Source organism: Thamnophis sirtalis, unplaced genomic scaffold (genome assembly GCF_051295495.1).
Source record: "Thamnophis sirtalis isolate CommonGarterSnake01/CBP01778 unplaced genomic scaffold, rThaSir2_p1.2 scaffold_12, whole genome shotgun sequence".
In the NCBI taxonomy this organism is placed as follows: Eukaryota; Metazoa; Chordata; class Lepidosauria; order Squamata; family Natricidae; genus Thamnophis; species Thamnophis sirtalis.
Genome location: NW_028261392.1, coordinates 48,808,883 through 48,836,136, shown reverse-complemented (window position 1 = coordinate 48,836,136; position 27,254 = coordinate 48,808,883). Strand labels below are relative to the sequence as shown.

Here is a 27,254-nt window from a genome sequence, read left to right as displayed (position 1 = left end):
TTGTCAATGTACAATTAATGAAATATAGGTATTAATTTAGAGGCATGCACATGTTTTTTGTGAACCCATTCATTGTGTGAAAAGGGGAGGTGTTTCCAAGTCACCAGGTACTGAGTGGCTCCCTGGAATTTCCTAGAATCTAGAATTTCTTGAGCTTCGAAATGTCATTTGCCCTCTACCATAATAGGGGGTGGAATAGGGGTAACAGCCGGTAGAAGTCAGAGGTAACTTCAGGCTTCAGCAAGCTATGATGAAAAACGGGGTGGACTTGCTGTAATGACTTAGGGAATTGCAATTCCACTGTAACAAGGTTAATAATATGAACAATGGGGAAAGGCCCAATGTATTTAGGGCCCAGCTTTTTAGAATGCTGCAAAGATTTTACAAACTTGGTGGAAAGATAAATTTTGTCCCTCACTTTGTAAAGTCTAGGTTCTATTGGTTTCTTGTCTGCTTGTGCTTTATAGACAGCCTTGGTTTCATCCATGGCTTTGTGGACCACTGGCCAAATGGTTTGCAAATAACTGATCCACTGTTTCAATGAGGGGATTTCTGGTTCATGTGAGGGTAAGTCAAGCATAGCATTAAATTCTTGCCTTCGGCCACTCTGAATGAGGCAAAAACTGTGCTAGTGTAAACTGCATTATTATAGCCACTTCTGCAAAAGGCAATAGCTCGCTCCAGTTGTCCTGTTGATAGTTAATAAAACAATGCAGGTACTGTTCCAAAACTGAGTTCGTTCATTCCATGGCCCCATTTGTTTGTGTATGATGACTAGAACTAAGTCTCTGTTCGGTTTTGAGTAGGTCCAAAAAGGCTTTCCAGAACTTGGATGTGAATTGGACCCATCTGTCCAAAATAATATGCCATGGGGCCCCATGCAAGTGGCATATGTGCACCAAAACAGCTTAGTCAAGGCTTTGGCCATAAGAGATCTTTTGGCATGGGACAAAGTGAGCCTGCTTTGAGAAAAGGTCTGTGATAACCCAGATCACTGTGTTTCCAGAACTCTGGGGCAATTCTACAATGAAATCTCTCTCCATAGTCTTATTTTAATGAAGGCCACCAGAATTGCCATTTTAGTAAATGTAATGTTTTTACAAAACCAAAGTGAATTTGGAGTTGTGACAAGCTTGCATAGCTTTCAGTCTTTCCCTAATTGGGACATACAGCTTATTTCCCACCCAACCTAACCCATCTTTTATTATGCAAGTATGTCTATGGGCACTAAACCACTCATCTGTTTCCAAGGCCTTCTTGAGTTCTGTGTTGGTGCATTGTCTGAGGTGGAAGATCTTTGTCTGAGAATGTGTGACAACTTTAGCCACTAAGTGGGAGGCTGGGAGCATGGGCTTAATTACTTCCACCTTTAACACTGTTGTATTGTGGTAGTCTGGACAAGGCATCTCTCAAAAAGTTTTTTCCTCCCAATAAATACTTCAAAATGAAATTAAAGTGTTCGAAGTACTGTGCCCATCAGACCTATTTTGGAGACATTTTCCATGGTGTTTTGAGTGCTTCCAAGTTCTTGTGGACAGTCCATGCTTGGAAAGGTATTTTGCTTCCTTCTAAGAAATGTCTCCAAGTTAAGAGTGCCCACCTGATTGCAAAAGCTTCTTTTTCCCATATTGCCCATCTCTGTTCAGTTTCAGTTAATTTCCTAGAGGTATATGCACATGGTTATAATTTGCCTTCTTTGTTCTCTTGGAGTAAATCTGCACCGACTGCCACATCACTGGCATCACCCTTAATTACAAATGGTTCTTCTGGATCTGGGTGTTTTAACACCGGTTTGGCTGAAAAGAGTCTTTTCAGTTTCTCAAATGCTGCTTGGCAGTCCATAGTCCACTTCAGTGGTTGGCTAGGTTTCAGTTTATCTACCCCCTTGGTTTTTAACAGATTTGTAATCGGCAACACTATTTGGGCAAAAGAGGGGATAAACTGACAATAAAAAGTTAGCAAACTCCAGGAAGCTCTGTAATTGTTTGTGAGTATGGGGGGGGGGGTTTCCACTCAAGGACTGCTCTGAGTTTTGTGGGGTCCATTTCTACCCACTGATGAGATTCAGTACCCTAGGTAATCTACTTTATCTTGGTGAAATTCACATTTGGAGAGTTTGGCAAACAACTTAGTTGCCCTTAGTTTCTTCAAGACCTCCTGCACCAATTTAACATGTTGAGTCTTAGTTTCAGTATAAATCAATATTTCATCAAGATAAACCAACACTCCCTTATACAAGTGCTCATGCAGCACCTCATTAATTAGCTGCATGAAAATGGCAAGAACCCCTTGGAGGCTGAATGGCATGAAAACTCTATTAATCACCTGAGAAAATATTCCAGAAATCAAAGACTGAATTAATACTAGAATCTAAGTAGATATCAAAGGTCAATGAAACAGCTAGTTTTATGTTAATAATCAGTTGTGAGCAATTGTAAGGGCTGTATCAATAGCAATAGCAATAGCAGTTAGACTTATATACCGCTTCATAGGGCTTTCAGCCCTCTCTAAGCGGTTTACAGAGTCAGCATATTGCCCCCAACAACAATCCGGGTCCTCATTTTACCCACCTCGGAAGGATGGAAGGCTGAGTCAACCTTGAGCCTGGTGAGATTTGAACCGCTGAACTGCAGATAACAGTCACCTGAAGTAGCCTGCAGTACTGCACTCTACCCACTGCGCCACCTCGGCTCCTCAGCAGTGGAAGAGAGAATCACCAGAAAGCTAGTTTATTTGATTATTTGATGTTATTGTTTCCCTGTGATTTATTTTGTCCCAAATAAACATGTAAAGAACATGATTCTGTATCTAGCTTTATGCCTACACATTAGTTTAATTACAAACTTAGAATGGGAAGATGTGAATAACTTTTGTAAAGGCAGAAATGATTCTGAATTTGAAAACATCATGCATGATCATGAAATGGCAACAAAGAATTAAACAGATCATTCTGCTGCCATCTACCACAATCCAGATTTCTGAAGTCCAGATATGGTCATCATTATCATTTTCCTAGTGTTATTCCCGCAGGTGCAGAATCTGCTTTTCAGATTGATGAATGCCATATTTGCTATTAAGATATGTATGTCATGTTAATTGTAAGAAAAATTATAGATGTATGTTTTCCTTAAAATCCTTTCTAAAATGAAGAATTTGCTTTCAGTTAAAAAATATAATCATATGAATGTAACCTTTTGAAACAGTTAATAGAAACTTAAGAAAAACATTTTCAACTACAAAGCGAAATTTAGAAAATGTCTAAGTAAAGCAAATTAAAGCAAAATTCTGTAAAACATATAAACTAATCAATTCTGGATACTATTGCTATTTTTTCATAATTTGGGAACAAATTATTTCTGGAGACACAGTTCAGATACAATATAAAATAATTTTAAAAGCATTTAGCTAGAAACATGCTCTGCTGTCTTTTTGCAATGACAATATTTTAAATACATATTTATTATGTTTTATCACTAAGAATAAAATACAAAACAGGAAAAAACACATCCAGTAGTAACAACAAAAAAAGAAAAAGAAAAAAACTGTGTACAAAAAAATATTAATAACCCAAACAGCCAACATTAAACATAAAAAAGTACAACCTGTCTGGATGCTGAAAAAAATAGAATAGAATAGAATTCTTTATTGGCCAAGTGCGATTGGAATTTGTCGGTGCATATGCTCTCAGTGTACATAAAAGAAAAGATACATTTGCCAAGAATCATAAGGTACAACACTTAATGATAGTCATAGGGTACAAATATTCAATCAAATCATATTAGGAAACAATATAAATTGTAAGGATACAAGCAACAAAGTTACAGTCATACACTATAATATCTGGCGTACCACCTGAACACCATCAGCATAGACAAAATCACCAGATGTCAGCCTCTGCTTTGCTGCTGTTTCGGCTGCCATTGAACCGGGGGGGGGGGGGGCATGGTATTTTGGAAGGGAATCATTATGTGCTGGAGGAAGATTCTAGACACTGGCCTGACCATCTCATTGTGCATGCGGAGGAAGGGAGTTTCCCGCCAAGATTAACTGTCCAGCATTCCATCCTGGTGATGTTTTTTGAAGATATCTCCCACCTGACAGTTGGGTGAATTATAATTGGACTATGGACTGGGGTGCCAAGGGGAGGGGATTGAACTATACATGATATTCTTTGCTTTTGCGCCTAATTAACCAGATTCAGCTTTGCTACTTTTCGTTTGTAATTAGTAAAAGTACACTTAATCTCAAGCAAATGGTTTCTTTCCTGATTATTAAATGAAGTAGCATCTGACAATAAGCTGAATCTCACCTCGCACCCAACTCGGAGCGAACAACTTCCGAGGGGGGTGCCCTCATAGAAGAAAAAGAAAAATGTCTTTACATGAAAGCGACCAGGAAGAAGACATGGGTGCAACAGCAGCACCATCGTTAACAGAAATGCTAGCTGACCTGAGAGTGGAAGAGCCTGCTGTTCGACCCAGATGGACTTGGGGTGTGGGACAGAAAGAGGAACCTGAGGAATTACAAACTGGAGTCACGAGAAGGAGGCCAAGAAAACCCCCAGCTGCTGACTGGAGTGGCTTTGGAGAGCAAGATTACAAAATGTCCCAAGCCATGAGGCCCCTCGAAGAGGCATGGAGTGAACGTCTAATTCATGAGAGCTGTGGAAAGGGAACCAGCAGATGAACTGGAAAAAAGGTACCCGCTGCATAGCTTAAGGGAGACTGGAGGGGCCGAAGAGGGATGTGTGCAAGAAAACCCAGAACCAGCCTCCCCGCTGCGGTTAGAGACATTCAAAGAGCGGGGGGGGGGGGGGCAGGCGACGCCGGATGGCTAAGGTCCCACCCTAAAGCGTAAAGTATGATGGAGAACCCAGCGGTCTCGGGTTGTTTATTATTCAGGTCTGGAATTACATGGAAATATATGGACCTGATTTGGTTACTGATGAATCTAAAGTGAGAATAGTGTTAATGGCTTTGGAGAAGAAAGCAGCCAACTGAATGGTTGGATTACATAATAGTAACTCCCCTCTCTTGAGGAATTTTGATGACTTTATGGCAGCAATGAGGAGAAGGTTTGACGACCCCTTGATTGAGCGTCGCACTAGATTAAAATTTACGAGCCTCAAACAGGGAAAGAAAACTGTGCCTGAATATGTGCAGGAATTCCGGGAGTTGTCGGCCTATATGAGGGGATGGTCGGAAGAGGCCTTGCTGGATCGATTCGCTGATGGCTTGAATAAAGATGTTTACCAACAATGCATAAACAGGCACATTCCCCGCCGTTTGGAGCGTGAGTGCGCTGCAGATATTGAGTTGGACTTAACCAGGCTTCGTTGCATGGATGCGGGAGAAGTTGAGAAATCCCCTCCGCCCCCCCAAACCCCCTCCCAAGGAGTGAAAAGGGGGGTAGAGGAGTTTTTGCAGGCAAGCCCAAGCCCTCCGCTTGTTTCCGCTGTGGGAAGGAGGGGCATCGTGCTGTAAATTGCCGAGTGAAACTGACCCACTCCACTCCACCCCCAACCCCCAGAGGGAGAGGAAACCTGAGAAGCCCACAAACAAGAGAAAGGAGGCCGCTTTTGCTGGAGATGTTTCTCGACGCTTTGAGCCAGAGGAGGGGGGAAGCGAAAGTCCCAGCTCGTCTGACGACAGTGATGATGAGGATTCTCATCGCTGGGTAAGTTTGCGCTCTGGCCCTATGCTTATTCCAGTCGAGCTTAGAGTGCCCTCTTCTGGCGCAAAAGAAAAACTTATGGCTCTATTAGATTCTCGGTGTTCCCGTTGCATGATAAGCCCTGAAATGGTTGAGAAGCTGGGCTTGAAGCTAAAAACTTTGAAAATCCCTATTGCTTTTTGCCAAATAGATGGCTCTATTGTGTGTGTGTGGGGGGTCCTGCTCATTTTTCCACTGGACCCATCGAGATGTGGATGGGTACCCACCAGGAAATAATAACTTTTATTGTGGTGCCTGGGATGGACCGGCCCCTTATTTTAGGACTCCCCTGGCTCTGTAGATGGAACCCACGCATTAATTGGAGAGAGGGGTGGTTGTGAATTCGGACAGCCACACCCCCTGAGGGGAAAGTTGAAACTCCAGCATCTGATACTACTACCCTCACACTGGCAGCCAGGGGGCAGGAGAAAATTGAGGGAGAGGAAAAAATACCAAGGGAATATTGGGACCTCAAGGATGTTTTTAGTGAAAAATCTTCTGATAAGTTAACCCCCCACAGACCCACAGATTGCACCATTGATATTTTACCTGGAGTAAAGCTTCCAAAGCCCCAAATATATTCATTGACCCCTAGGAAGATGGAGGAAATGAGGAAATTCATTGATAAAAACTTGGGAAGGGGATTCATTGAACCAGCAAGGCCCAAGGTAGTGGCCCCAGTATTGTTCAGAGAGAAGAAAGATGGCTCCTTCAGATTATGTGTGAATTTCAACAACTTAAACTGCATCTCTGCTCAGAACCTCTATCCCTTACCACTGATGAAGGACATGCTGGCCCAACTTGGGAAGGGCCGGATTTTCACTAAATTGGACCTAAGGAAAGCGTACTATAGGGTCAGAATTAAAGAGGGGGACGAATGGAAAACTGCTTTCAACTGCCCCCTTGGTTGCTTCCAATTTCGAGTAATGCCATTTGGCCTCCAGGGGGCGCCAGCAGTCTTCATGCAATTGATTAATGAGGTTTTACATGACCATCTTTACAAAGGCGTAATGGTCTATTTAGACGATATCCTTATTTACATGGAAACATGTGAAGAACATGTGAAGCTTGTTCGCACGGTTCTGAAGAAACTCCGAGCGGCAGAACTGTACGCTAAGTTGTCCAAGTGCGAATTTCATCAGGAGAAAGTTGATTACCTGGGCTATCGGATCTCCCACAAGGGGATAGAGATGGACCCTGCTAAGGTCAGGGCTGTCACCGAGTGGGAGGCCCCACGTACACGTACAGAGATTTTTGGGATTTGCTAACTTCTATCGTCAATTTATTCCCTCCTTCGCTAAGATAGCTCTCCCAATAACTAGCCTCCTTAAATCAAAAGGAGGGATTAAGCTTCTCCCACCACCCTCAGACTATTGGGGCCTGCGAGAGGACTAATTCTGTGCTGGAGCAATATTTACATTGTTTCATCAACTACCAACAAGATGATTGGGTGGAATTGTTGTCTCATGCTGAGGTAGCTTACAACAATTCCATGCACAGCAGCACTGGCTTTACCCCTTTTCGTGTGGTGTACGGCCAGGATTTTGTGCCCATTCCTGAGATTCCTCGCAAGCAGCCGCAGGTATCTTCACTGTCGGAGTGGAGTGATCGCCTTCGGGATGTCTGGCCTTTGGCACTCCAGACTCTAGATGCTGCGCACCGCACTCATAAGAAACAGGTTGATAAGAAACAGACAAAACCCCATGAATATAAGGTTGGTTATCAAGTTTATTTATCCACTAGTAGCATCTGACACCACCAGTGAATTGCAAGAGGCAGTTTTACTTGGAATAGTTTACATTCTGCAATGACACCTTTAACATAATCAAGCAACAGCATTTCCCCATGCCAGTCTTTGGAAAGGGTTCATGAAGTAGATGAAATGCCAAATCCAATTTGACTAACATTTGACTGACTGTGCAAAGAACCATAATAGTAATAGTAACCTACTACTACCTAATTTTATAGCAAGAAATTGCTAGTTTCAGACTTGTGCAGTTCCAATGCTTTGTACTATGTCAGACATACTCTATAGAAGCAGCACATCATTTAAATCTCAATAATGGATTTCAGATCAATATGGAGGGTTGGCAGAGATCAATTACCCATGTGAAACATTGTCTATATTTTTTTCTTTCTTATTAATTTTCTATCATTGTAGTTAGTCTAGCCAGCCACCCAGAGTTGCTTGATAATGAGATTTGTACCATATAAATTCCATAAAGAAATAAAATATTGTGCTGCTATCTATATATTCTTCCATGAGCAAGATATATTAGCTTGCATGATCAGTTTTTTAAAGATGATGTACTGTAGATAAAATAATTATTATTCATTGTCCGTGCTTGTTTTATAGTCTTGTCCTAGCAACAACTACTTTAAAATAAGCTTAGCAAATCCAGATTTGATAGTACTTAGAAGCCCAGCAGGGATGTCAGGGCTATAGACTTAAGTTTTGTTTTGTTTTTTAAAGGTAGCAGCAACTAACATTATTGCTTATGCCTATTTTAGCATTGCAGCCAAGCTGCCTATCACTATTGGTACTATCTTAGCTTTCTTTTGCCACAGCTATTCTTCTATTTGCAGATCTTTGTATTTTGTTATTTTTCTTCAGTTCTTTTTCTTCTATTCTGCTTCCTCCAGGTACAGCCATCTGCACTATCCAGAATTTTCTTTCTTTCTTATCACAATTGTTAAGTTTGCGATCTTGTGTGGCAGATGCTTGTACATTTGAAATTTAAGTCCCAGAGCAGATTAAAAGGGTTGGAAGGTACCTTGTAGGTCATCTAGTCTAACCCCCGCCCAAGCGGGGTTCCAACATTTCCAATAAATGGCAGTCCAATCTCTTCCTGAAAGCCTCCAGTTGATGAAGCTCCCACAACTTCCGAAGGCAAGCTGTTCTATTGGTTGATTGTTCTCACTGTCAGAAAATTTCTCCTTATTTCTAAGTTGAATCTCTCTTTGATCAGTTTCCATCCATTATTCCTTGTCTGGCCTTCAGGTGCCTTGGAAAACAGGGAGGTTTTGCCAGATATTCTTCAATCTTCAATTTCATCTCTTTGCAGCATGTTGTTTAACTGCTTGGCAATGAAGGGGTATAGAATGTGGTAGAGGTTTCTGATACAGTTCGCCTTCACCTAACAGAGTAATTCCTTACCCTTTCTGCTTTTTATTAAAAGTTCTTTCATTTCAGCTTCTTTTTTACTCTTATCCACCTTCTTGATCCAAGTTACTTGTTCTATTTCATAACTGTGCCCAGAACTACACTGTTTCTAATTTGTCAGGTGTTGATTGGATCATGGCACGTGGATTGGTAGAAATAGTTCTAATTCGACTGAAACTGGAGGTGCTGCTTATAGTGTGCAATTCAAGCTTCGTATATGCTGCTCTTCTTGGTTATAGCTGTTAACTTGCTGCTTGTTATTATTATTATTGAAAAATACTCAAGCAAATTTGCATTAACTGAACCAATAACATTTACTTATTTTTATATAGGAACTAAAGGCAGAATACATACTGCTTCTTCCATTTTCTCCCTTATAAAGACAGGGCTGTGAAATAGACTGGGATGAGAGACAGTGGCTAGCCTAAAATCACCAATTAGCTTCTCTGGCTGCAAGACGAAGCACAACTTGAGTTTCCCACTCTGAATCTAACACCTTAGTAACTACATCACACTAGGAAACCCCACCCCACCCCCAAAAAAACATTCCACACTGATCTGTGTCATAGGAGATCATGAATATGAAGCAAATATTCTCTATTTTATTATAGAGCATGAGCTGTTATCAGTGATATGATTAATGGGATGGGGACAGGTATATCAAGATTGCATTAGTGGTTAAAATGATTGATAACTGACAGGTCTGCTGTAGATATTTTCTCACAGCATTTCTTCTGTCTTTCATATGCACACATACCAAAATCTTTGGCCAAGTTTCCTAAAAATGGAATTGTATGGAATTGTTGAAAGAAAGTCTAAGCTTGGTGCCACATTAGTACCATATATATGTACACAGAAAACACACCTGCAAACATATATCCATACAAACATATATAACACAGTGTGGATTAATCTAATATGGTGGTCAGCAAAATGCAATATTTGTATTAATAAAAAGTACAATTTTCTAATATAATAGGTAGTAAAATAGTTGTATAATAAAAGTAAGAGCAAGAAGAACAAAGTCTGGTAGCTGAAAAGTAGTATCATGATGAGGTTGCTTCCAGAAGTACCTCAGCGAGACAGGCAGAAAATCCATGGGCTCTGAAGAGCCTCATGTAAATTCTGTCTGACAAACCGATGCCAGGGATCTTTGGACCAGAACTTTCCTGGAGGGAAAGTAAAGAAGGAGCTGCATCTCAATAGACCTAGAGCAGCAATGGTAAACCTTTTTTGGCTCGCGTGCCATAAGTGGGGGGAGCACAGGGGGGGTTGTGTGCGGGTGTGCCGCTCCCATAATGCAATGTACGACACCACCACCCCCAGTGTGCATGCGCACAATACAGGCGCTCCCCCCCATTTTTTGCATGTTTTTTTCGCCCTCCCCAGGCTCCAGAGGCTTTACAGGAGCCTGGGGAGGGCAAAAAAAGCCCCCCACCCCCCAGAAGCCCTCTGGAGGCTTTAGGGACCTTCAGGAGGCTTTCCTGAAGCCTCCGAAGCAGTCAAAATGACCCTCCGAGCAAGCCGGAAGTCACTTCCGGTTTGCTCGGAGGGTCATTTTAAGTGCTCTGAAGGCTTCAGGAACCTTCAGGAGGCTTCCCTGAAGCCTTCGGAACAGTCAAAACGACCCTCCGAGCAAACAGGAAGTCCGTTCCCGAACTTCTGGTTTGCCCATAGGGCCAGTTTTTTGTGCTCCGAAGGCTTCAGGGAAGCTCATGAAGCCTCCGGAGGGCAGGGGAGGCTCTTTTTGCCCTCCTCAGGCTCCTATAAAGCTTCTGGAAAAATTGCTTTAAAAAAGGGTGAACCCAGGTGGCCAGCGCACCCATGCGTGCTGGCCAGCTGACAAGACAACACCTCGCGTGCTCTGACAAATGGCTCATGTGCCATAGGTTCGCCATCACTGACCTAGAGGAACACAATTGATTCCTTGCAGGTCAGGGATTAGATCTTTGAATCGGCGTTGGGGGAGGCAGCATTGTAAAATAGCCACTACAAAGCTGAAGCTTCTGGATTAAGCATTGAGCAGGAACGGTGATTGGAAGGAGTGTTGAGACCTGGTGAGAAGATTTAAATAACCAACTGATACAAATCATAATTTGGAAAAGGTAAAGAATCTTGTGAGTCCAAGGCAGAGCTATCCTTAAAGTTCCAATTTAATAAAATAATAGTTGAAAATAATATTAATGGACAGATTGGGAATTTGGCGGAAAGGAAAGAAGAAACAAAGAAAGAGAAGGAAAAAATTGTGGTTTAAAAAGCTCAAAGAGAACTGCTTGCTTTAAACAACTTAGAGATAGAAATGAGAATTGAAACACAAGCTTTGAATTTGGATCTGAAAAGACTGTGTCTTTAAAAGAGATTAACTGACAATTGGGAACCTCATGGGAAAAGAAGGGGGGGAAGGAGACTAAAAATAATGATACTAAGGAGACTTGCTTTGTTCTAGCCTGTTCTAATGTATACATCTTAAGCAACTTTAATTAATTAGAGGTGGAAAATAACAAGAGGAAAAATCAAGAAGCTTTGTTTTCCCCCCTTTGTAATTTTATCTTCCCTCGATTTTAAACTACCAAACTGCACTGCTGAAAATCATTGAGTTGAAAAAATAGAGAAATTGAACCATTTGCCTCCATTTTTCTATTCTTATCTATTCAGAACAAAGAAAGTGAAGCCTTTAGAGGTTTCGAATTTGCTTGCACCTGGATAGCTGTGGAAGAAAAGAAGAATGTTTTCCCTTTTTTTCTTCATTTTAGCAGAACTGGAAAATAAGAAGAAACTGTGGAATTTAAATTATAATTTATCTTTTGAACTGGACACTATGGAAAGTTGGGAATTTAAAGAAATATGTGAGATTATAAAAATATGCATGTCATTAAAATTAAATAGAATTTTGAAGTTAGAAATTAAGGAGAAACAAGAAGCGAAGGAAGAAGGGAAAAGAAGTGGAACTACGGAAAAAGCAATAGAAAATAAAAAACAGACAAAATATTTCACTGTGTTTGACAGTGGCAGAGGAAAAATTGAAAAGGGGGATATGTCCCAACAAAGAAAGGGATTATAGAAGAAAGGAAATGGTCAGACAGGCATAGAGAAGAAAGAGAAGAAAGGAGTAGTAAAGAAAATGGGAAGAGAAGACAGGTGTCAGGTCTGCAGTCAAATTTCTTTTAGAATCTTTGGCTTGCCACACTTTCTCTCTCTTTCTTTACTATGCTGTTTCATTAATGGGCAGTTGGGGGGGGGGATAGTAAGGAGTAGAATGTGTTTGTTTTCAAAATAAAAAATTCCTTTCTAGAAGCCCAAGGACATCTTTTGTCTCCGCATCTCTGCATCTAACCGGAACCAGATGGGTGGAAATGCCAGCGTGGCAGAACATTGGACCATGTGATAGATTTATGGGTGTGGGGACAAGATCATGAACTTTCAACTGGGTGGAATCCCAGGAAGCTTTCAGATTCGGGATTCCCATAGATGTGCCAACATGTCTGTCTTATTAAATTGGAACTTTAAGGATAGCTCTGCCTTGTACTCTGATTTAATTCTGCATGATATTTGGAACGCTGACAACAGGGAGACAGAGGATACGTCGAATAACACAGCAGAGGGTGATGGAAAAGTCAGGGAAAGAAGAATATACACCCAGTAGAAAGAAAAAGCAAGAGCTTAGAGTTTGGGATAAAAGACTCACTAGGAAGAAATGGAAAGGATAAGGTGGGAAAAAAGTGAAGATTGACAGGAGAGAGGTAGAAGGGCAGCATAAACACACATATACAGAAGAACAAATATTAATATGAATGATTAGCTAATTGGATGTTTAGAAATTACTATGTGGAGAATATAAATGAGAGGTATGTGATTTGCTCTTTTACATGAGAGTTAAACTGAGTTACTAATTGATTGAACAACAAGGATGATAATGAAATGATAATTAAATATGTTAAAATATTTGGAATATGTATGTATGTGTGTGTATATATATATATATAAGATAAAAGATATATATATATCTTTTAAGAAGATGAATAGAAGCGAGATGCATATTGCTTGCCATGTTATATAGCAGATTAATGGAACTGTAATAAGCATTGAATAGCAGATGGAGCCAAATCATTTATATGAGTGATAGCAAGATTTTCTATCACTTTTAATGTGCTGCCTGCTTTAAAGTAACAAGAAACAATTACAATGATTTAGTTGTAAGGCATCGTAGAATATAAAGTATTTAGGAGAACTGTAAATCATCCTGGATCATGTTTTTTTTTTTAAAATCCCACGTTATAATATAGTACGTATCTAAGAATATAGCACAATTAGTTGATAATGACATTATAGGAATACTTATTTTTATATGACTTTATATGCTATTCATAAATTACAAACTAAGTAAAATAGTTTGCTATAAAATTAATAAAAGAATGTTTGCTACAAAATCAAATCTTTAAGAAAATCAGATAAAACAGCCACCATATTATTGCAGAAAGTGCTATGAAGGTTGTTCTAACCTGAAACACTTATCTTGATCCTTTCAATAATAAAGAATTAATTTAGGGATGCTGTTACATGAGTAACACTGGCAGAGCTTTGTACAGATCCATCTTGTGTATTAATTATACCTTATATGAAACCTTACTCATATTCATTCCTACCTTGGTCACTTCCCCTTTGAATTACTGCAATGTAGTCTACATAGGGCTAGACTTGAAGACCATCCAGAACTGCAGCTGTTAACCTAGCAAGGTAAGCCAGACAAGATAAACCAGACAAGCCACACCGTGGCTCTAACTTTATTGAGGTTACATTATGAGGTTACATTAACAGAATCATGCAAGTCTTCCACACGCACCCTCACCTTTACAGTCCAAGAAACTAGGGAAGGTCCTTCCTAAGATGTTTGCCATGCCCCTTCCCACTGTCCTTCTGTGGATTCAGCTGCCTCTTATCTGATCACTGTGTATTTTGTGTCAATTCCTCCCATCTCTCAAAGTCATTCTCATATATCATTACAGCACCAGTGTGCAGTGTTGTTGCCCCTAGTTTTCACTCACATAATATCCTTTGTGCAAATTGCACTGGTTCCCAGTTTTCCTCTGGGTGCTAATGCTAATTATTACCCCTGCTGTATGAAACACTGTCTTCCCCACACCTGAGGTCCTACTTGCTCCTACCTCTTTATCCTTCTGGACAGCACTCAGGACTTGATTCTTGTCCCAAGCAATGAGCCATGATGAATTCAGAGTGAGATGAAAATGTGGGTTGCATCTGGGAAATATAGTTGTGGCATCAGTTTTTAAAGGATTTTTTAAAGTTTTATTGCTGCTGGTTTTATGATTGTACATATCATTTTACTAGCTATAAATCATTCAGAAATTGTTTTAAGATGGGTGGCTATATAATATTTTACATAAATATGTAGATTTGAACCAGAACTGATGTACTTCTTTAGTGGAAGGAAATAATATGAACACATTTTATTGGGTTTAGTAACTATTCTGTAATAAGAGTAAAAAGAGATAACAAGATTAGGAGATCTCAAGGACAAGCGCATTGTTATTTGGTGTTGTATATGCAATTATGCACAAAAGTATTTAAAACTAAAGGAAAACTTTTAATTTCCACATTCATAATTTTCTTATAGATATTTCTTTTATTTTTTTTACATTTACATTGTGTGTACAAGTACAAATTAAATACAAAAATCTAGTATTAGTATAAGAATTGCAAACTATCAAATGCAAGGAGTACTATCTTGTAAAAGTATAAACTCATGAGGAAAAGCATGTTGTAAAAATTTATTAAATGTCATAAAAATAAATATCAAAGTACCCAATTTCAACAGAGAAATGGAATAGAAAGAATAATTTATGTTTAATCTTGTGAAAACAGCCATACATATATAAGTACAGCATGAGACAACATATATTCAATTACTTATATCAGTGTATAGCCTTGAACAGAAACTTTATTAAATCTCATTTTCATTTCCAATGGCTTTAATTAATGCTTTTTAAAGGTACAAGATCATATTTTTTATAATCTCAGAAGCATTATAGATAGAATGTATCTTGATACATAAACATCCAATCATTTCAATCCCTAATAATTCAAGAAATCAATCTGCAGTCTTCTGGTATAGATCATAATAATCAAATCATGATACAAAATATTGGACCATATGAATCTGATAAAACCACTTTGTGATACATATTCTTAGGAGCTGGTTCTGTATGTATACTGAATGAAAACAAATAGTATTCAGACTCTGTAACAAAAGTTCTTTGTACGAACATCTCTGATTATAATGAGAAAAAGAACAGAAAACAAAGAACAAAACAGAATTATTTAAGTTTAATCAGAATAGAGCTGGATCTTGGAGGACTTCTAGTTCAACTGGCTGCTCAAGCAGGAGACCCTATTCTACTTCAGACCAGTGGCTGCCCACTTTTTTCTTTAAAACTTCCAGTGATGAAGCACTTATAATTTCTGAAGACAAGTTGTTCCACTGGTTAATTGTCCTTGTTGTTAGGAAGTTTTCCTTAATTTCAGATTGCTTCTCTCCTTGATTACTTTCCATCCATTGTTTCTTGTCCTGCCCTCTGGTGCTTTGGAAAAGAAGTTGACTCCCTCTTCCTTATGGAAGCCCTTCAAATATTGGAATACTGCTATCATGTCACCCTAGTCCTTCTATTCTCTAGACTGGTTATACCAAATTCCTGCAACCATTCTTCAAGGTAGTATTTTGTCTCCAAGCCCTTAATCATCCTAGTTCTTCTTTGCACTTTTTCCAAAGTCTCAACATCTTTTTTGTAATTTGGTGACCAAAACGGAATGCAGTATTCCAGGTGTGGTCTTACTAAGGATTTATAAAGTTGTACTAACAGTTGTACTAACAGTTCACATGATTTTGAGTCTATACCTCTCTTTACACAACCAAGGATTGGATTAGTTTTTTTGGCTGCTCTCGCACACTGCTGGCTCATGATTAAGTGATTATCCACTTGATTCCCTCTCAGTTAATGTTTTTTGAGCCAGGTTTTGCCTAATCTATACTTGTACCTTTGGTTGATCCTGCCTAGGTGTAAAACCTTGCTTTTATTCACATTAAAGTTCATATTGTTGGATAGGGCCCATTGTTTAAGTCTGTCAAGATCCTTTTGGATCCTGAGTTTATCTTTTATTTATTTATTTATTTATTTATTTTGTCAAGCATCTATCAGATAACATATATAAGTATAAACATAATTTGGATACATGATATTGATACGAATAAAAAGGAACATTAGGACAGGGATGGTGCACTTATGCACGCCCCTTACAGACCTCTTAGGAATGGGGTGAGGTCAACAGTAGACAGACTAAGGTTAAAGTTTTGGTGGTTTGGAGAAGAAACCACAGAGTCAGATAGTGATTTCCAGGCATTGACCACTCTGTTCCTGAAGTCGTATTTTTTGCAATCAAGTTCACCTTAAGTTTGCATCTTCTAGGGTGTTGGCTATTCCTGCTAGCTTAGTGTCATCTGAAAATTTGATGAGTTTCCTTTCTATTCCCTCTTCTAAATTATTTATGAAGATATTGAAGAGTACTGGGCATTCGACAGAACCTTGGGGCACCCCACTGCTTATTCCCCTCCAGGTAGATGTAGTACCATTAAGGATTACTTGTTGAGTACAGTTTGTACTCAAATCCATATGTTGATGATGCTATCCATCCCACATTTTTCTAATTTACCAAAAAGTAGGTTGTGGTCTACTTTGTTGAATACCTTGCTGAAGTCTTAAGTATGTCCACAGCATTTCGCTGGTCTACTAATTTAGTCACTCATCAAAGAATGAAATAAGATTGATTTGGCATGAACTTTTAACAAACCCGTGCTGTCTAGTACTTATAACTTTGTTTCTAGATATTCACATATCTGTTTTTTGATTATTTTTTCTAGTATCTCCCCAGGTATTGATGTTAGGCTAATTGCAATTTCCTGGGTCTGGTTTTTTTTTTAGTCCTGTCAGGATTACATGGCAAAAATTATATAGCGAGATAACATCACAAAATAAATAAGATTGAAGTAGTATGGCAAGCTTATTTTCATATTAAGTTATGTGAAACAATTTTAATAAATTGTTCAGATAGATTAAAATTAAAATCCTTTTACAAGTCACAGGACTTCATGAGTTTCCAAAAATGTGTGATTTGATTTGTGGATAATACTCTTGAGAACAACAACAACAACAATTTATTATTACAGTCTTAGACCAGCGACCAAAACAAATAAAAGCATTCAATATATATACACTTAAAACTTCTAGTATAAAATAATAAATAACAACTAAAATCTATAATAAAACCCACGGTCAATTATACATGGTCTGATAACACAATAGCTACAATCCCTAAACTGTTGTAGGTTCAATGCTAAAAGGGAAGTGACTACAGAAGTAGAATCATAGGGTTGGAAGAGACCTTGGAGGTCTTCTAGTCCAACACCCTGGCCAAGGCAGGAGACCTTATTAATACTAGACAAATGGCTGTCCAATCTCTAGTGATGGAGCACTCATAAGTCCCAGAGACATGCTGTTTTATTGATTAATTGTTCTCACTGTCAGGACATTTCTTCATAGCTCTAGATTGGATCTCTCTTTAACAAACTTCCTTCCATTGCTTCTTATCCTGCCCTCAGAAGCTTTGGAGAATAAGTCAACTCCCTTCTCCCTGTAACTGCCCCTCAAGTACTGGAAGACAGCTATCATGTCACACTAATGCTTCTCTTTGTTAGGCCAGACATACCTAGTTCCCTTAATAATTCATCATACAGTTTAGTGTCTAGACTGATGATAATCTTTATTGCTCTTTTCTTTCTAGGGTCTTAGCATGTTTATATTGTGGCATTCCAAGTATGGCCTTACTAATGCAATATAAAGCAGTACTATCACGTCTTCTGATCTTGATACTATCCCTTCCTCTGTTGATGCAGCCTAGGATTGCATTGCTTTTTTGGCAGCTGCAGCACACTGCTGGCTCATACTTAAGTGGTTGTCCACTAGGATACATAGATCCCTTCAAAGTTACTGAAGTTAAGCCAAGTTCCACCTTTTCTATACCCGCACATTTGGTTTTTCCTGCTAAAATGCAGGATTTTTCATTTCTCATTACTGAATGCACCCTAATAAATGAATATAATCTCAACTTCTCCCCAATACTTCTCTCCAGGTTCTGAAACATTGAAAACTACAATCTTTTGCTCCTCTCTCAAGTCCTACTGTGCTTTGTCATTGGAGTAATGATTGTCCTATTCCTAGGAAAGATTTTCGGGAATGTGTGTCAAGAATATATAATATAATTAGAGTCACCAATAGTGTAAACATGATCATCGTTACCCAACTAAAAGCAAGCAGACACCTATATTGGTCAACAGCAATATAGGAACATGCTTAAAATGGAATATCACTTTTACGAACAATGTAAAGGTGTAATTTCATACTGTGTGGGAGAAAGCAATGGTAAGATGATTATATTTTAACAGAAAAACTTATATAGAAAAATATATAAAATGATGACAATATATTTTGGAAATTATATTAAGTGAAACTCAATATGCTACTGAGGAAGAACTCAAGATCTTTTGGAATATTAATGATATTTATGATGTTACTAGATGTCTTTAAGATGTTCAGTTGCAGATGCTGTCAAGCAGGGAAAGAAATTCTGAAGTCATAGTGGAAACATGAAACATAAGAAAGATGAATATGTGAAAGCTCAACATGTAAATCAACTACACATTGACATTGTGGCATCACCTAATTGAAGTGCATTGGTAATGAACACTTTCAAGGATAAGCAAGGATAGTTCCTCAGTACAAATCAATAATAGAACTTTATGAAAATTCTTGAATATGTTGGTTAGCAAAAATTATCTCAGAACACTGATGCAGCAGAAGAGAAAATTGTTTAGCTCTAGGGTCAGGGTCAATCTGAAAGTGACAAAATATCCAAGAAAGATGTGCTGCTTGTGATTGGAAACTCGGATGCCAAAGTTGCTACAGTGGAAGAAGAAATGCAACCACACATGAACTCCAAACATGTATCTGCCATTTTCAAAAAGAACATCAAGAACCATTTTACAGTTCTTAAACTCATTGATAGAGAATCAGAGAATTTTGGAATGAAACCAAAATAGTTGTTAAAGATGAATATGAAAAGAGATTACAAGAGACCAAGAATAGAAGAAAGGAAATCAGATGCCAGAAAAACAGTAAAAATTGGCAAGAAGCCAAGAAAAACAAAACTCTCAGGAAGGAACTTGCAAAAAATAAAATAGATAAAAGACAATATTATAACCACATCTGTAAATAGACTGAAGATGGAAGCAATAAAGAATATATAAATGAAAATGGAAGCGGACACATATACAAAAAGAAACACCTTCTAAAGGTCTTAAAGATCTTTATTCTAAAGAAAAATAAGGTTCCAATTTCAAATTATAATAAAAGACACAACAGATCAGATAATAACTAATTCAAACAATGTCAAACAATACCAAACAAGTAGTGTAGTGAAATTCTGTACAATAGAAATGTCAACATCTAAGATGGTTTAGAAAATTTTCCTTAGTTATAAAAACCTCTGGTACCAAAAGATGAACTCTGGTCATTACAAAGTCAGAAAACTACAGAAATTGATAGAATATCTACAGAAATATGGCAAGGAAAAGCATAAGTGTATGTAAAAGTTCTAATTTATGCCAGCCAATCTGAAAAATGACATAGTGGCAAATGGATTGGAAGAGGTTGGTCTATATACCAATACTAAAAAAAGAAGACTTAACAGTATGAAAACAATTGTACAATATTCTTATATGCTAGTAAATTATGCTTACAATCATTCAACATTTTCTGTACATATAAAGGAAATGCCAGATGTTCAAATTGGTTTTAGAAAAGGCTAAGGAATCATAGTCATTACTGCTGATGAATGCTGGATAACTGAGAAAGCCAAAGAATGTGTGTGTATGCATGCACACACACAGTCCATCTGTACTTCATTTGTTGGACTTTGATTGTTTTGTGCATGAAAAGGCATGATATGTGCTTAGAAAAATGGGACTCTCAGAATATCTCACTGATTCATGCAAAGCCATAATTTGGATGAAATATGGTGAAACAGACCAATTCCAGGTCAGCAAAGGAGTAAGAAGAGGCTGTAAACTCTTCCTGCAATTATTCTATATGATGAATATATATTGAGAAAGCTGAATTGAAATATGAATGTTCTTTTAAAATGGAAAGAAATATCAGTAACCAGCACTACACTGATGACACCACCATAATTGAAAATGCCAAGGATCTGAAAGCTTGAATAATGAAAATCAAGGACTACAGTGAAAAATGGTACTAAAATTAAATGTAAGACCAAACTAATGACAAGCACAGCAACTAGCCATCAAATTGACAATGAATATACTGAAGTAGATACTGTAAATCTGGGAAATTCTGTTGCCAATTCAGCAATAGGACAATGTTTTTTAATATTCTGCCTTTCAATAAAGCAAGCTTATAAAGATACTGAAAATTAAGACCAATTATCATTTATTGAATAATATTAAACAATGTTTTAAAACAAAAATAACTGAAAGTTTTTCTTTAGGTTCATAGTATAGTAGGTTTTTTACATGATGTAAAATGGAAATTTTATATGATACCATGTAAATCCCCCTAAAAATCCTACTGGAAAAGATACCTTTTTGCCTTCCTAGGACTCAGTTTAACAATTCATAAATTGTTTAAGGTTTGCATTTTAAAATACATCTTAGGCATTTAAAAATAACATTGTTCAAATCCTCCAGTTATACAGGCTCCTTCTTAGCTGACTGAGGTATAGACTGGCTTGATTATTTGGGAGACGTTTCAGCCTTTTAAGTTTTGAAGTAGTGTAGTCACATGTATGTTGATCCATGTTTCTCTGAGTTTAACAAGTTCTCCAGGGAAATGACAATGAATGGGCCCAGACAGTAGTGAATGTATTAATTAATTTATTAATTTAAGTTATTAATACAGCCCCTATTATTTAGTACTGTTGGTCAACCATACTAAATAATTTTTGATCAACCTCCAAGTGGTTATGGGAAAGATAGTTGAACTGCAGCATCAAAGACCTCTGGAGGAAGTGAATTATTTAGCTTTTCATTTAGGCATCAGGGCTGGTTAGAATAGAGAGAAAGAATTGATCCCACCTGTGAAGTATCTTTGACAAAACCTGGATGAGAGAAGTACATTCATTCTCACCATCCTTGATTTATCAGCAGTTTTCATGCCACCAATCATGTTACATTTCTGGACCAATTTCAAGAGATGGGAGTGGGAGGCAACTGTTTTGCAGCAATTGTCCTCTTTTCTCTGGTGTGGTTCCAATCAGTGTTGGTTGAGAGAGATCAAACCCAAGGCCCCTGTTCTGTGGGGTGCCTCAGATGTTTTCCTCCCTTCTAGCTCTATTATTTGTACTGTGTATTCTATATAAGCTATCCAAAGTTACTTGCCAAATAGGTGACCTTAAAAACTAAATACATAATTATAATTATAATAGAATATTAAATAAATAGATTTCAACCATTATAAAAGATGCCCCATATTATTAGTTAAGTCAAGGGTTGTAAAGTCAAAGATGATTAATAGATCTTTCATAGTCAATTGATAGATATATTAAAAATAGTCAGACTTTTATTTCCAGATTGTTTTGTATTTTAAAACTTTAAGGTTTTTTGCCTTCTCATCCTGCCTATTTTTTTCTAGTTATCTAGTCTCTTTTCATGCATTAACAGAAAGAATTACTGTAATGGTCACACAAAGTTTCTGCCTTCAACACCATCAACTGAGAAGTCTTAAGATATCTCAGTGCCATAACTTTTCCCATAATGCCAGTTCATAAAAGTTAAATTAGTTTCCTAGGATGACCTGTATTTTCAGACAACATTTCTAACTATTGATTGTCATCATAGAGATGCTTTCTTAGAATTAATTCCATCAGATTAGAATAACGGGTGAATGTACTTTCCATAGGATTAGTTTGCACATAAAAACTTAAGTGTGGTGTAACAAAGATATTTTATTTGCTAAACAATAAAAACTAGGAACAAAACTGCACTGATTTTAATATCCCTATATAAGAAACACAACAACATATTGTTAATGGTTTACAAAAGTTTTTAACATGAGTAAAGAATTCTGCTAAATTTGTTTCTTAAATCTAATAAATCTTAATGTTAATTCAAAGACATACAGTAATTATTAAGAAATCTTTTGCATTTTAAGTGCATAAATCTGTATATAATCTAACTAAGGAGAATTTATTAAAGAATAAAAATGCCCAGAATTAACCTCTACTTTTATAAATACTAATATAAAAATAAAATCTTAACTATAAAATTAATACAAAAGTTGTTCCAAATAAATCAAACATCAAATTAAGTTACAAATAAAATGCTTTAACATATCCATCATAAGAAAACTTCAAAACTTCTATTACAAGTTTGGCATATGGAAGAAGGTATGATTCATGTAGAGGTTTTCATCATTATAAACATAATTCAATACAGCTTCCTGTTTTAAAGCAATAATACTGTGCACTGACATTTATATCTCGAATAACAAGAAATTTAATTATACACTTTTTCTGGGCAATTCTATACATGTTTAAATCCCATTAAGTTCAAATAGGATTGTGCTACCTCCTTAATATATGTAGAAGTTAGGATAGTTTGGCATATACTTAGTGCTGTGACTCCAAATCAAAATCCTGCCAAGAACTGTTTTACTTTCAAAACCATGGGAATAAGTTTAAATTACCTTTTCCTTCTTTTAACAATAAAACCATTTAAGAGAAACTATATTTAAAAATTGGCTCCATTTTCTAGTTTTCTAATGAAAGAAAGTAGGAGATAGAAGGTAAGAAAAAACAAGTAGATTGCATTGACTATATTTTCTTCTTCTCCATAGACCTTATATAACACACTGATTTTATTTCAACTGCCTCATTTGGTGGCAAACATTAGCCAACAGCTACGTGTGTGTATTGTACTCAAATATTGTATACAGATTTTTAAAAAATATGCCCTGAGATATTTGGCGTGAGAGGCCAAGGAAGAAAATTTGAAAATTAATATTCAATTTTTTTTCTACTTCATTACCTTCAGATTTAATTGCACTACCTGTCAAGTAATTAAAAACTTTCTTTAAAATACTTTTTAAAATAAATAAATAAATAAATAATTGATTGTAATATTAGATGTGATTGCATAGGTTGAGAATGCTTACATGACAGTAGGGATTCTTTTAACTAAGTCAGTATAGCAAATTAGTAATATATAGTCCAAGACCAGATATGTACTGTAAAATTCAGCCACTTTCAGAAGAAATAGCAGTATAGGTGATGGAAAATTAAATTGTAATAGCACAACTAATAAACAGATACTTTATTTTAAAAGTATTAATGGACTACAATGTGATAGTCATGAAGGCTGCACTTCAGAACAAAATCAAGTGATGGCATCCTGAGGGGAATCCCCAAACCTATCTTTCTAAAGAAAACCCAAACTTCACCCCAGGGTGCTTCCAGGATTTTGCCATCACATTAGCTGTCAGTGATCTAAAGCTGTCTATATCATTTCTTTCACTGAGGAAGAGGAAGAAGAAGCTAGTAAATGAAAATTTTATTTCATGGATAAATATTCCCAGAGATTTTTTTAGTCTTACATCTTGCAAGAATCTATAGCTAATAAGAGAAAATAGGACAGAAAATAAATTTGATGTACATCTTGCAGCCCAGATTACAGTTTTAATGAACACTATAGGCAATGAAACACATTTTTTAAATGTCTGCTGGATCTCTAAATCCATAAAATTACTCATTCCTAACTCATGGTAGGAGGCAGGATTTGAACCGCACAGCATCTCAGACAGAAGACACATATGACATACCATAAGAATACAAATAAGCGACCAGCAGCTGAGAAGGAAGAAAAGCTGTTTGAGTTAGATTCTTAATCTGAAGCCAGGACAATGTCAAGCAGGCTGGCAGTCAGAAGAGATTCATTGCAACGGGAACCCGGTCACTTCTTAAAATTCTCAGGACCATTTATTCAGGGATGCAAGATATGGTCAGCTCTGGCACTCACCTATGTTGCGGACTCTTGCTGGGAGGGGGCGGGAAGATGGGCTGTGATAACCGTGGGGAGAAACCCCCCGAAGCAAAGACTTGAGGAAAATCCTTGTGGAAAAAGAAGGCGAACCTGGGGGGGTCGCTAAGCGGGTTCGAGGCACCAAGTCGAGGGGAAAGCAACAGCCGCGGCTGGCAGATGGGAGCATGCGTGTGTGAGGCGCGGGGGGAACCGCATCAAAGAAGTAGGCGGCATCTTCAAGGGCGACAGCCTCGGTACGAGGGTGGTGGGCGGTGGGTGTGGGTGGGATTTAAAAGGGGCGGTTAAGGGAAGTGGGTGGAGGAGGGGGAAAGGATGACAGCAAAGGGGCGAGGCTGGAGGGAGAGTGCAATGACAGGAGGGTGGCCGACAGGCGGGAGCAAGTCAACGCCCCCGTATCCAGATTATAGCGACTCACCGGACCTGCTACCGATCCGCGATGCGCTTCAGTCACGGCTGCCGCCGCTGCTCCTCCTGCCGCCGCTGCTGATTTCGTTGTCCGCCCGCGACAATCCCACCAGCGTCTCCCTCCCTCCCGCTCTCGCCTCCTCAGATTCTCCGCTCCTCAGACTCGCTGCCTCTTGCAAATCTTTGAGGGAGGTGTTGCTGAGTTGGGTAACTTGTTGTTTGGTTGTTGTTTTTTTGGTCATTGACACGAGCCGTCGCCAATTGGAAACAAGCGCAGGGAAGAAGAGGCCACGCCTTTGTCAAAAGAGAGCCAATAGGAACATGCATTTCCCCTGCGGCATGGTGGGCCGAAGATGGGCGGGCATTAGCAGCGCCCCCACTTCTCCATCCTTCCCGTCCTCCCGCTTGTACGCGGATTTAGGCCCGCCCACTGCACTGCATACGCGGGCTCGGTTGGCTTTACGGCTCCCAAACGCCGAAAGGAGCCGTCGGGAGAAACGGGTTTGGCAGCTGCGGCTGGAAGGGGAGGGTTTTGGGAAGGATAATGGCAGAAAATAATCACTGGGAAGTTGTACCTGGTGCTGATGGCGAAGTGTTAGTGGATCCTCAGGCATAAGGGATTTGTCACTTGCACTATTGGTGATGGCTGCTGTCATGACGAAGCAGCAGCTATAATAGGGGCGGAGACGAAGGGTATAGACTAATAAGATTGTAGCCTAGTCATTTATATGAGAAATAGCTGATTAGAGATACGGATATAATTTCAGTACGAGTTGCAAAGCACGATATATTTTTCTTTTATGTGTGTTCGTGCTCTGAAGGATTACAGTCAAAATTAGAAAGGCTTATGTCTCTGCATTAACTAAATATGGCACAGATTGAAAACATTTACTTTCTGCATCATCATGAGGTATAATTTATCTCATCCCTAGGCCATGAATGAGACAGTTAAACTAGCCACACCCAACGCTGCATTCAGCCTCTGGGGATTTTTTTTTTAAATGATGTGTTCAAAGACCTCCAATGTGATGTTGAGGGAGAAGGTTATTAAATATATATTAGTGCTGTAGACTGGAATTTGAAATATATTGAATTTTAGTTTTAAGGTAAAGGGAATGAAATTTAGATTTTGCTCAAGGTCGGCATATCCCTGGTACCTCATTTAAAGGTGAAATGTGAAATTCCGAACAGAAAAAAAATGTTACCTTTGTTGTATATGCCTGGGTTTGTCCTTGATAATTCTTTTGGAACAAGAAACAATAATTATTTTCATTTATTTACTCAAGTAGCCTACAATAGTGTTGGTGTTCTCAGGCCATTTTTCAGTAACTAGACAGTTTTAGGAACAAGTTACATAGTTAATACCTCAGCAATTTCACATTTCCTCATATTAAGATAATAGTATGTCCCTCAAAGATCATCTCTCTTCAAAGAAAGCCATTATATTAATAATGTAGCAAAAGAGCTACTACATTAGGAGGGAGATGCTTTAGCATATCCTAGAAGGCCTTGTCGGAACTGAAGATGCAGTTATATGTTGTATTAAATAATATTGTTCATTTAGTGTTAGAATTTAACTGTTGTGGCTTGTAAACTATTACGGATATTTTGGTTTAATGTGTAAAAACAACTAATGGTAGCTAACTCCACAAACCCAGTTAAACCAGAGCTTTCCATGACTTCAACTTTTGTCTTTGTCAAATGCTCTTGTTCAGCTCCTTCAGTTTAAAATAAAAAATGAGCATTCAAATAAACATTACCTTATTCTTTGAGAGCTACAAAATGATTATACTTATTCATAGATTTAGCAGAAAAACACCTGCCCAAATGATCATTCTGCAGTATGCTACAAAATCCAAATTATTACTTATTACTACTTATTACTTATATTTGTTTGTTACAATTGTTTATATTTAGAAAATGGAGTTGGCAAAAACTTCAGCAGAAGGCTTATTTCCTTAAGATCTTGGTATAATTCACATGCAAGTTTACTTCTCTGCTTAAATGTGTGAATGTCACAAAGATCAAGGCAATCTGGGGTTATGTTGATGCTTGTAGTGTTTAACAAATTATACAAAATTTATAATAACTATAAAATTATAACAAATTATACAAAGCATTTTTTGGAAAAATTAGGGACAAATGCTTTTTTAAATTATGTAACTTAAAATCATACAATTCATTAAAAAAAATCAAGCTAGTACATATTGTTAAAACTGGTAAATGGCTAATAATCAGAACTTTGTGCAACAGAACAATAAGTTTTATTGATGATGGAAAGATCAATGCAAAAAAAGCCCATCTTCTAGTCCCTGCCAGCTGGCACTATTTAGCTGATGGGATCTGCAATATGCCCATTTCACTAGATGAGTAGAGATTCTTGGAAAAAGGCAATCTCTCAGGTAACATGCAGTAGTCATGTAGTAGTTTAAAGATGATAACCAACCATTATCTTGAATTGTACCCAGAAACACACCAGTAACAAATGCAGCTACAGAGAAGTGGTGCTATGTGTGCAGTATATCTGGCAGCATTTGAAGTTTCTGAAAGTTCTTCAGGGACAACCCCATGTGGGTGCATTACAGTAGTTTAAACAAGAGGTTACAAAGGCATGAGATACTGTAAGCAGGGCCTCCCAATCCAAAAATTGGTGCAAATGGCACGCTACCCAAAGGAATGCAAAGGCTTTCTAGCTCCAACTGCCACCTGCTCTTCAAGCAAGAGCTGCAAGTCTAAGAGGACTGTCAAGATTCCATTCTAATGACCTAATTGAAATCAGTTTCACCAAACTATGAG

The 27,254-nt window shown here is 38.0% G+C and overlaps 1 protein-coding gene across 3 annotated transcripts in view; it reads right to left on the bottom strand.

The window, feature by feature from the left end:
• CDKL5 (cyclin dependent kinase like 5) overlaps positions 1-24,643 on the bottom strand; it is a 78,326-nt gene extending 53,683 nt beyond the window's left edge. Inside the window, exon 1 of one of the 3 annotated variants that reach the window (XM_087726346.1) lies at positions 24,469-24,643. The gene's annotated coding sequence lies outside the window, so the exon portion shown is untranslated. Of the gene's footprint in view, positions 1-24,029; positions 24,166-24,468 lie in introns of those variants that run through there. The other 2 variants (XM_087726348.1, XM_087726347.1) reach the window with 2 other exon arrangements.
• Positions 24,644-27,254: the final 2,611 nt, after the last annotated feature.